Raw genomic sequence first — 10,739 nt, 5'->3', positions numbered from 1 at the left:
CGACTACAGTAGAGCAGAACCCCTGAAACTATCTAAGCCATAGATAGTTGTATAGAGCTGTAACAGCTTTTCAGTGCTAAAGTTAAGAGATATACATATCTGTCATTAGCATTTCAGACCTACCAAAGACAGAAGGTAACTTTAGGACACCTAAATTATTTTACATGAAAGTTTGTTTTCAAGATTTTTAATGGAGAAAATTTTAGGTTTGGGCTAGAGGTCCTAGAATTAGAACTCAGCATGCCTCAAACTAACCTATTTGTTTCTTGCCTTGCTAATAATTGCCAGATAACAATGCAGATATAAACAGGGAAAAGGGTTTTCCATCCTTTTTTCCCTCCTAATTCATTTTCTGTACATATAAAAAGACATAGGAATACACAACTGATTCTTCAGCTACCATGGGGTTTTGTTCAGTTGCCTAGATGGTCAAGGCCCTTCCATAGCATACGCATAAGTGTTCCATGGGGCACAGATCACAGCTTCCACATGGAGCAGATTGTCTGTGAAAAATAGTCGACCTGCTGGGGCTGATCTAAACTGACTGTATCGGTGTGCTGAAGTTGTTCATATTTACCCCAGTCCTAAGTGTAGAGTTCACCATCTTGTGTCACCACAGTTGTGTGTCTGGATCTATTACTGGCTTTGTTGACCTCTGAGCCACTGGGAAGATCCAATAATTCTGGGAAAGGCTGAATTGATATGAACTGATCAGGATCTCCATTCCCAGGTATCTTTACTTCAGGACTGAATGAGTAGAGCCCAGAAACACCTGCCACTGTCTTCTCTCTATCTGTTATGGCTTTGGAAGGCAATGCAAACTGCCAAGATTCATTCCAGCCCCAGACATAGAGATCATCAGTCTCACTCAGGAAAAGAGAATGCCATCCACCAGCTGTGACTTGGTCCATGGGTAGGCCCTGAAGTGCCTCTACCCACCTGGGCTCCAGCTCTGTCTCCAGAGCCCTAAGGTCCAGCTGGCCAAGTCTGCCTGTGCCCCATGTGTACACCTGGCCCATCCCACCCAGCATCCGGGCATGCTCTGCCCCCAGCACCAGCTGGCAGGCCTTCAGCTCAGGGGCCAGGGGCTAGGAGAAAGGCTGACAGGGGCTCACATACCACCCCAGCTCAGGAACTAAGGGGAGCAAAACAGGATCCAGGGGCCCTCTTCCATGACCTCTACCCTGCTCCCCAGACCCAGAATCTTCTCCCAGCTTCTCTGATACAGGATCTGTCAAGCCCACAGAGGCTCACCTTGCAGCTCAGGGACTGCAGCTCAGTCCTGCACTTCTGCTGGGGTTCCTTCCACCTCCACACACAAGCAGATGCTTCTCTGAGGCCAAAAAGTCCCTGCCATACAACTGGTCATTCACAGAGCCTGACATCACTAGGCACCTGTCTCCTGGAAAGGAAGAAACAGTCTTATTTGGGGCTAGTGGCTATGGGTTGTACATTGGAGGTAGGGTGTGGGGGTGCATTGCACTGGGCTTTCTGGATTATGTACACTGATGTGAAGTTGTGTGCATTGAGATGGGGTGTGTATGTATGTTTGCTGTACAAATGAAAATTAAATGGACAGAGATTTCCCCAGAAAATTATGAAATCTGAATACTTACCTATCCCCAATGATTCATCTACAACAACTTACTTCTGATGGTAACCCTGAAATATCACCATTACTTACTGTTTCTCTTCTAGAACCTAAACATGAACTGGAACTACCCCATCTTATGTCTGAAGAGCCTTAATTTTTTACACTCCATAAAATATGAATAAATATGCTCCTATGTTTTGTATCCCCTGTTCTTTAAAATGTTTTCAATTAATTGAAGAAATTTTGCCTCTATCATAAAATTTTATTTTCAAAATTGATAGAATATATCAAAATCAGGACATCTTGGAGAGGTAGGTAGTTTACCAGAATGAATCTTTTAAAAAATTACATATTCCCATTTCTTTACTGTAAGGTATTATGAATGCCAATGGATTCCTCATAGGTCATAACAATGTTTCAAATGATAAGTGTAATATGAAAATCATTGCCATTTCAGACTTACTTCCATATTAAACTATAAAACAGAATTAAAAAGTGACTTGCTCAAGGATGATCACAGACAAGACTTCTGAAAGCAAGGATCTAGGATTCGGGAAGAAGATAGCAAAGAGGCATTAAAAGGGAGAAAGCTATATCCACAGAATCATTACCATTTGTTGTAGGTTTAGAGGAATAAGAGGTTGAGCAGCTGGGGTTCTTTTTGTTAACTGTTTCCCTATAGTGAAACCAATAAACAGATTTCAGAAGTATCAAAAATTCTGGTACCGATCTCTCATCAAAAACTGCTTGTCTTGAAATAATTAGGGTATTTTTTTTTGTAGTATGGTACCTATATATTTTTCATTTGTGAGCTTATATCAAGGTTACACAATTAAGGAAATAGTTTTCCGGGGATGTTTTTCTTATTTATAAACTTGTGTAAATTCATCTTTCCTCATATTCCTTAGCACTCAGGTTAGGCTCCAGGGAGATGTTTTCTGGGTTCGGAGTCCCTGATAGGATAAAGGCTTCTGTGTTACCTCTGGACACTGAAAAGAACTGAGTGTTCAGATTGAATGTTTCTATTCAGGAAAAATCAAGAAATAGTGATAAAACTGGTTCTCATGTGCAATGAATTGAACTTATATCTTACAGTTGTGTCTTTGAAGCTACCCATGGTCTCTATCTTAAGAATCAGGATATAAGGAAAGGAACATTTTCCAGTAAGCTCTCGGAATTCTCTTCTACTTTTAAATTCTGCCATACTTCAATAAAGATATGTTTTCCTTACTCTTAGCAGCCTGAAGAGAGAGAATATATTTTTCAAACAACTTGACCCAAAACATTCAGGGCAGGTCATGCTAAATCATAAAAAAATGAATAACAATAACATCTAAATTGAGAAATTTTAAAAGACTCAGATTTGTAATAGACATACATCAAATTGCCCCAAGATACAAAATGTGACCTTTTTGTCTGTGTTATTTCTTTGAACAAAAATTTCTGAATTGGTTATGAATTTTCCTTGAGTTTAAATAAACATTAGTTCTTTCTTCTGTTTGCATTATAGGCCTGGTCATTATGGAAAAGCCCAGAATAAAACCAAGGACTCTAGATTTCTAACCCATGACATTAATCATTATTCCTAGTATTTACAGGACATTTTGTTGTTTATTTGTCATTGGCTCATTTATTTATGGGCATCAGTTGCCTGTAGAGATAAGATTCAGTCCTTTCAAAAAGTGGTGGTAGTGTACTTGGCCAAAGGAATATAAATAAAGGATATCTGCACCCATAAATGATTACTTTCTGTCAGATACTATATGTGCCAAAATGCCACATGTGTAGGATGAAAAAAGTGTAAGATCAATTTGAATAACAGAAAAGAATAGGAAAGAAATAAAGGTTTAAAAACTTAAAGATGGTTTATTTAGATTTCTATAATTATTATTGTGCAAGAAATTTGCAGATGACTTTATATTTTATTTATTTGTCATTTTAAAAAATGGGAACCAATGGCCTGGAGAGGAAAGACTCTGTCTTTTTAAAAAATTGTGTGTATAGAAGTGTTTGTAGTAGTGGTGTATTTGATATAAAGAAGATAAGTAAAGGAAATCTATATCCATAAATGATAGTCTTCTTTCATAAGTACTTACTATCTGTTCCAAGATCTAATATATGTAGAATATAGAAAGTGTAAAATCAATTTTAATAACAAATAAGAATGGAAAAGAAATAAAGGTTTAAAAACTGAAAGATGCTTTATTTAGGTCTCTATAATTATAATAGTATAAGAAATTTGCTAATGACCTTTTTTTGTTGTTATTGTTTGTAATTTGCTCTGCTAATCTGAGCAGCCAAGCAAAGTCTGAAGCAAGACGGAAATAATTTGGTAAAACTGACTGCCTCCCTTTCTAGCAGACAAAGGGTTAAAACATTTCAGTATAGTTTTCCTAATTTTAAAAAAATGGATACATTTTGGGTGCTGCATATAAATTTTCAGTCTGTGTTTTCAAATACATTTACAGAGTTTTGATTCCTATAAATTGGGGGCAATGCATTGCTCTCACTATAGTAAGATACCTTGTTGTACCTAAACATCACAGTACAATAATAGACATTGATGTCCCTATACCTTTTAAAGGAAAAATAAGTATAGATATTCTACAAAGAAATTAGCAAAATCATCTAATCTTCTCAGTCAACAATCATTTATTAAATGCCTATTATGTGCCAGGTAGCTAATCTTAGGATATGGTTGTTTTTAAGAAGTATTAATTAAATGAATTACTGAAAATCCCCATTTCACATGATTTAATATATTACTCTTATTTTGCTGAAAACTCATCATCATCAACATGATTTCTACCAATGTGAACTTGGGCACATCCTTAAGACTCAATTTCCCCATCTGTAAAATCATGAATTGGACCAGTCCAGAGGTCAGCAAATTGGAAATAGGCAGCATGGAGCATGGATTGTCAAAACCCAGACTAGATGGTCTTCTACTTTGAAATCCATGAACTAGAAAGATAAATTGTTTTTATATTGCAATTTGGTAAAAACCTATTATGACCATAGCTGGAGCTCAATCAGTAAGTCACCAAGCATTTGTTAAGTATTTACTATGTGCCAGGCTTTATGTTAAATGCTGGAGATAAAAAGAAAGTCAGAAGACAATTCTTGCTCTCAAAGACATCAAAGTCTAATGGGAGAGACGACATGCAAGCAACATTGTATAGAGAAGATACATCCTAGGCACTACAATTAACAAGGATTGGGAAAGGTTTCTTAAGGAAGGTGGGATTTTAATTGTGACTTGAAAGAAGCCAGGAAGACAAAGAGAAGATCATGAAGATCAGGATTGGGAGACAGCAACTAAAAATTCCTAGGGTGAGACATTGGAATGTCTTAGGTCACTAGAGGCCAGTGTTACTGTATTGTAGAATGTGGAAGACAGTAAGATATAAGAAGAACTCAGGAAGTAGAAAGAAAATCATTTATGAAGGGATTTAAACACCAAAAGAAGATTTTATATTTTATCCTGGAGGCAATAGGGAATGATTGGAGTTTATTGAATAGTCATTCCCAGGAATATGTTAAAACATGTGAGTCAGTCAAAATAATAGTTTTTAGTAGTGAAGAGTGAAGCCAATATTCAATATTAAGTTTGAAAACCTATACATAAATAATATCCATTCGTAACATATTAAAATCTATGCCTTAGCATATTTGCAATGCTTCCACAGAAATTTATTTTCAAAGTCTTATAAAATAAATCATGAAAATTAAAGAAAGATGGCTTTGCTATGGATAAAGTCCTTCTAAATCAACAGCAGTTTTTTCAATTTCCAGATGGAGCAATGATTATTTCAAATAGGATTAATTAATTTTATCATGTTAATTGGGTTGCCTAACCTGTTCTTTCCACTCCATAGTTTACTGGGCTATTTTCATTTATTTCCTTTCATTAATTATAGATTTACAGTCATAGCATTAGACATTATAACAATTGAAAACTTGCTCTTTGAAGTTAAATAATTTTTCAAAGAAGTGCCACCTGAAATAATAATAGTAAATTCTCTGTTATATATCAACTTCTCAATCACATCTCTTTATTGACTAAATCTTTTGTTTCATAGTGCATGATAATTGACGTTATGATGTGACTGAGGCATGGTAAGACAGTAAAAAGCCTTAGAATCTTCCAAGAACAAATAACTAGATCCTATAAAATGCAATCCTGTCTTTTATTATATTCCATTTCTTTTTTAAAAGACAGGATTTTAAGCATGATGGAGACAATAAGTCTTTAGTAATCAGAATGCCTCATTTCCTAGCCAAGATAGAAAGTAGAATCCATTTATTCTCACTACATAAATACTGCCCAGTATCATTTAAGTTCCATGAAGATAGAGACTATTTAATATGATTTTTTGTCTTTATATCCTCTGTTCCTAATGCGGTACCTCATCCATAATAGGTGCTTAATAAATGTTTCTTGAATTTAAATATGCATATATACATATGTATGTATATATGTGTATGTATGTGTATACACTCACATATGGCACTATGGCATTATGGCACAATGGATAGAGAACAAGCATGGAGTCAAGAAGAAATGATTCAATTTCCATCACTGATATAGACTGACTGCTACTCCACACAAGTCACTTTACATTTCAATATTCCAAGCAACTCTCCAAGACTATAATTTTCAGAGCAGGCATCCATCCCTATTGGTAGAGAACTCAACTGGAGTTCTATGAAGCCATGAATCGTTTCTATATTTATATCTGTATCTATTATATCTAAATCTGTTGGTCTGTCTATCCATTTCTCCTTTTTATCTCTCTATACATCCATCATCTATCACTATCTCATATTCCTTTACCAAGAGATACAGATATTCCTTTGTACATGCATATACATCTACATACACACAAACGTATGTGGACACTCATATTCATATATATTAGACCAGACATGTGATTTAACTGGTTTGGGGAATTTCTATTGTTATGTTGAAAAAAAAAGCCCACCTTTGCCATTGCAGATCAGTTTCTGTCCTTTATTTTATAATCTCAGAGAGTTGCCTGGAGTGTAGAAGGTTTAAATGACTTTTCAAGGGTAACCTAGACATTATGTCTCAAATTGGATGTTGAGCTCTGGTCTTTCTGACTTTAAGTCTTACTGTCCATTCAATCCAATCTAAACAAATTTAACCCAATTTGGTCCAATCCAAAATCAATCAATAAAGTAGCATTTATTGAGTGCCAATTATATGCCAGGCATTGAGAATACAAATGAAATGAATGAGAAAAAACTATTGCGAGTGCGATTTGTACATATATATGAGTGTATACACAGATATACAAAATGCTTCTATATGCATTCCTATCTGTTTAGGTTTGTATGTGTGCATATATATGTATATGCACATGCGCATACATGTATACATAAACACATGTAGAATTTCTGAAATAAAGTATCGATTGAACCCTTATTTTTCCAAAACTATTACTAAGTGCTAAATGTCTTTATAGTTCTTATAATTTAATGGAGGGGGACAAGAGATAAGCAAACAAAATAAAAAATAATATGAATAGCATAAAACTAAAAGATAATGTGTGTAGTGATAGTATAAAGATTTCTCCAGTATCATTCTGTCTTGGGGTTCAATCAAAACAAAACACTAATTTTGGATCTTCAAAGGCTAGACTACTACCTAGAGCTCTGGAAAGTCGTGAAAAGCTGTTTTCATAATCAACCTGCTAGCGTAGTTGATGATTGAACCTAAGCTTGAGCCTTTCCATCTTGGTAGGTATCAAGAAGCCAATCACATGCACAATGAGGGATTAGAATAGTACTTTAGAAGCACTAAAGGTGGTGTTCAACTTTATCATCATTATCATCAAGCATATGTCATTAGTGATGATGATAGGTAGCATTGCTCTCTCCCATGAATGGATTAAAACTACTTTATATATCTATGATTTCATTGTTGCATGTAGTTCCTGCATTGATATAGATCCCAATTCCTTCACATCCTAATAGATTAAGTCCTTTGTTCTGACTTCACCATTTTTTTCTTTTGCAATCTCAGCTCACTAGTCAGTCATTTCAATTATGCACTGCCCTATGCTTTTTTAATTGAAATATTTTAAAATTTATAGAATGAAAAGCATTTGTATAACATCATATAATAAAAATATGATTTTACATGAAGTTAAATATATTATGCACAACTTGGTATTCCTTTCAAATATGCAACAAAATTATCATGTAAGTTTATAATTTTTCTCTTTATCTTCCTTCCCCTTACTCCCCAGCGATGACTACCATTAGACACAAATAGGTAGTATGTGTGAAATTTTTCTATAGATACTTCTAGTTATCATTTTTCTCCTCCTCTGGATGCAGATAACGTCTTTCTTCATATGTTCTTTATAGTTAATTTGGATATTTATAACAGAAAAAAACAATTACTCTAAGTCATTCTTAAAACAATTAATTAAACACATAGCATGCTTAAAATTTTTAGAAGGCAAAAAATTTGGAGGGATAATTAAATTCCTTGCTTATGGTTAAGATTCATAGATTTTTGACATTCTTTAAAATTGGTATCAGACTAACAAAATGCAATTCAATTGCACTTTATCCTTATTAAAGACATTTATCCTTACCTCAACAATTACCTACTTCATTCCCACAGAAGGTATAAAAAAACTCCTTTTAGCATACATACACATATCACGTAACACACATATGCATATATTCACCTACACGTATTCATATATATACACATATTTACATATATGTGTATTTATCCATGTATCCTCATATATATTATATATGTATAATTCACATATACATGTATATATAGTGTGTGAATTTTGTATGCATGCAGCCATTGTGAGAATTAATCTGTTTTTCTTAAATATATATGCCTATATGTCCACATATATGCATATATTTATGTATGTGTGTGTATATGTATATCTTGCTAAATTTGTTAGTCACCAAACTTATAAAAGGGAGCTGAAAACAGGTGAGGATGGGAGAGAGAAAGTACTTACCATGGGCCATGGTTGCCAAAATCCTGGGGAGTGAAATAAACTGACCAGCAAAGTGAAGTGAGAAGAACTTGCAGAACACTGGGCATAGTAACAGCTTTATTGTACAATAATTTAGCTCTTCTCAGCAATACAATGATGAAGGACAGTTCCAAAAGACTTACAATGAAAAGGCTGTCTACATCCAAAGAAGGGACTGGTGGAGTCTGAATGAAGGTCAAACATGTTATTTTTACTTAATTTTTTCAAGTTTATTTGTAGGAGGAAGGAAGAGAATTTACAACTCAAAAGTTTTAGGAAGTAAATATTGGAAATTGTCTTTGCATATAAGTGGAAAAAATAAAATATTTTAAAAAGTAATATCTTGTAGTGATGAATTAGTGGTGTTGCTTAGAGGAAGATGAAGATATATTTACTTGGGTTTCTCCCTTAAATTGGAAATTCTGGGAGAAATGATGTAATAAGTAGGTCAGGACTCAGGTAAAGGGAGTGCTTCTAATACAAAAAGTAGTTCAGGGGTGCTGTGAACTTCCAGAATAAAGAGGTTTCTATGACAGGGCAGAAAATGTTCTGTGTATATGATTCAGTGCTTCAGTCTAAGGAGTGATGGAGATTTTCTGTTTGCTTGTTTTACTCTTCCCAATATAGTAGAGGATAGGAGGGAGTGAAAATATAATTATTTATTTACTTATTTACCTATTTCTTCATTCCTTCATTTATTTATCTGTTGGTCCATCTATCTGTTTTTGTCTCTGTTTCTGTAGGAGGAATGCTACAGATGTATGAAGTTTTAGAAGAGGTCACTATATCAGTTTTCCTTAGTAGTTTTAATTTCTTATAAGAGCATTCCCCCAGATTGTGAGTGATCTCTAAATATTTATAATGTTAAAATAGAACACATAAAGAAGACATTAAAAAAAGAAAAAAAACACAGGAATCAGGAGACTGAGGTCAGAGAAAGCAAGAAGGAGTTGAATGCATTAAAGGTCAAGAGTGCACAACAATACTAAGTATTTCAGAAAATGATATACAAAGGGACTGTCATGAAGCAAAAGAAGGTAAATGGTAAATTATTAAATTTATCATCTATTATTAATGTTTGTATTCAACTTATTTTGCTTAGAATTCTAAATTGCTTAGAATTAACAGAAATTTCTTTTTGAAACAGGCAAGGGGAGTATGAGATGGTTCATAAACCACTGATATAGATTAGTAATTAAACTGTCATTTATAATCACAGAGGCTGCTAGGTAGCACCGTAGAAAGAGCCATTGGCCTGGAGTCAGGAAGACCTAATTTTAAATGCATCCTCTAAAACTTACTGCCTGTATGCTCCTGGGCAAATGATTTAACTGTTGCCTCTTGGTGTTCTCTCATCTGTAAAATGCACCTAACTCCTAGCATTGTTACAACGATCAAATGAGACAATATTTGTGAAACACTGAGGAAATTTTAACTGCTGTATAAATGCTAGCTATTAGAGAGTTTCCTAGGCTACTGAGAGATTACATGACTTGTCTCATACTGCCTGTGTCAGAAGTAAGATGAGAATCTTTTAACCCAGACTCCCGGAAGAGCTTTTTATTATTATATTATGTTTCCTAACATCTTGCAAACGTCACAAAGACATTTGCCATTATTTTGTCTCTGAACATTTAAAAAAAAATTTGAATCAAACAGAAGGAAATTGTTTTTATACATGACAAAATTACCCATGAATCAGGGAATGAAATGGCATATGACGTATAGTATAATTAAAGAGAGAGGTCAGGAAGGGAAGAAGAAACAGGAAAGGTCAAAGGACAAGAAGTAAAGAAAGATGACAAGCTGAAGGAGAAAGAAATGTGGTTGGCTATATATATAACCCTAATTTGTTAGGTTTTTGTGGCTTTATTATTTAAATTATTGCCAAGAGGTTATTATTGAATAAGATCTTTTTTTTCTGATTTAAGCAAAATGTTTAATTTTTTGACTCCTCAAATTTAGATCTAATGATGAACTCTTAATTTTTGTTCTGATTAAGAATTTTCCTTTACTTGTATTGTGTGATTATTTTCTTTCTTTCTTTCTTTCTTTCTTTCTTTCTTTCTTTCTTTCTTTCTTTCTTTCTTTCTTTCTTTCTTTCT

The 10,739-nt window shown here is 34.2% G+C and overlaps 1 pseudogene; it reads right to left on the bottom strand.

Annotated features, from left to right (window-relative positions):
* Positions 1-429: 429 nt before the first annotated feature.
* Positions 430-8,626, bottom strand: LOC138149797 (RCC1 domain-containing protein 1-like; annotated as a pseudogene).
* Positions 8,627-10,739: the final 2,113 nt, after the last annotated feature.

Source organism: Petaurus breviceps, unplaced genomic scaffold (genome assembly GCF_028583685.1).
Source record: "Petaurus breviceps papuanus isolate PSGF00001 unplaced genomic scaffold, PetGlider_PUasm1.0 90849, whole genome shotgun sequence".
Lineage (NCBI taxonomy): Eukaryota > Metazoa > Chordata > Mammalia > Diprotodontia > Petauridae > Petaurus > Petaurus breviceps.
This window is presented reverse-complemented; position numbering and strand designations above follow the sequence as displayed.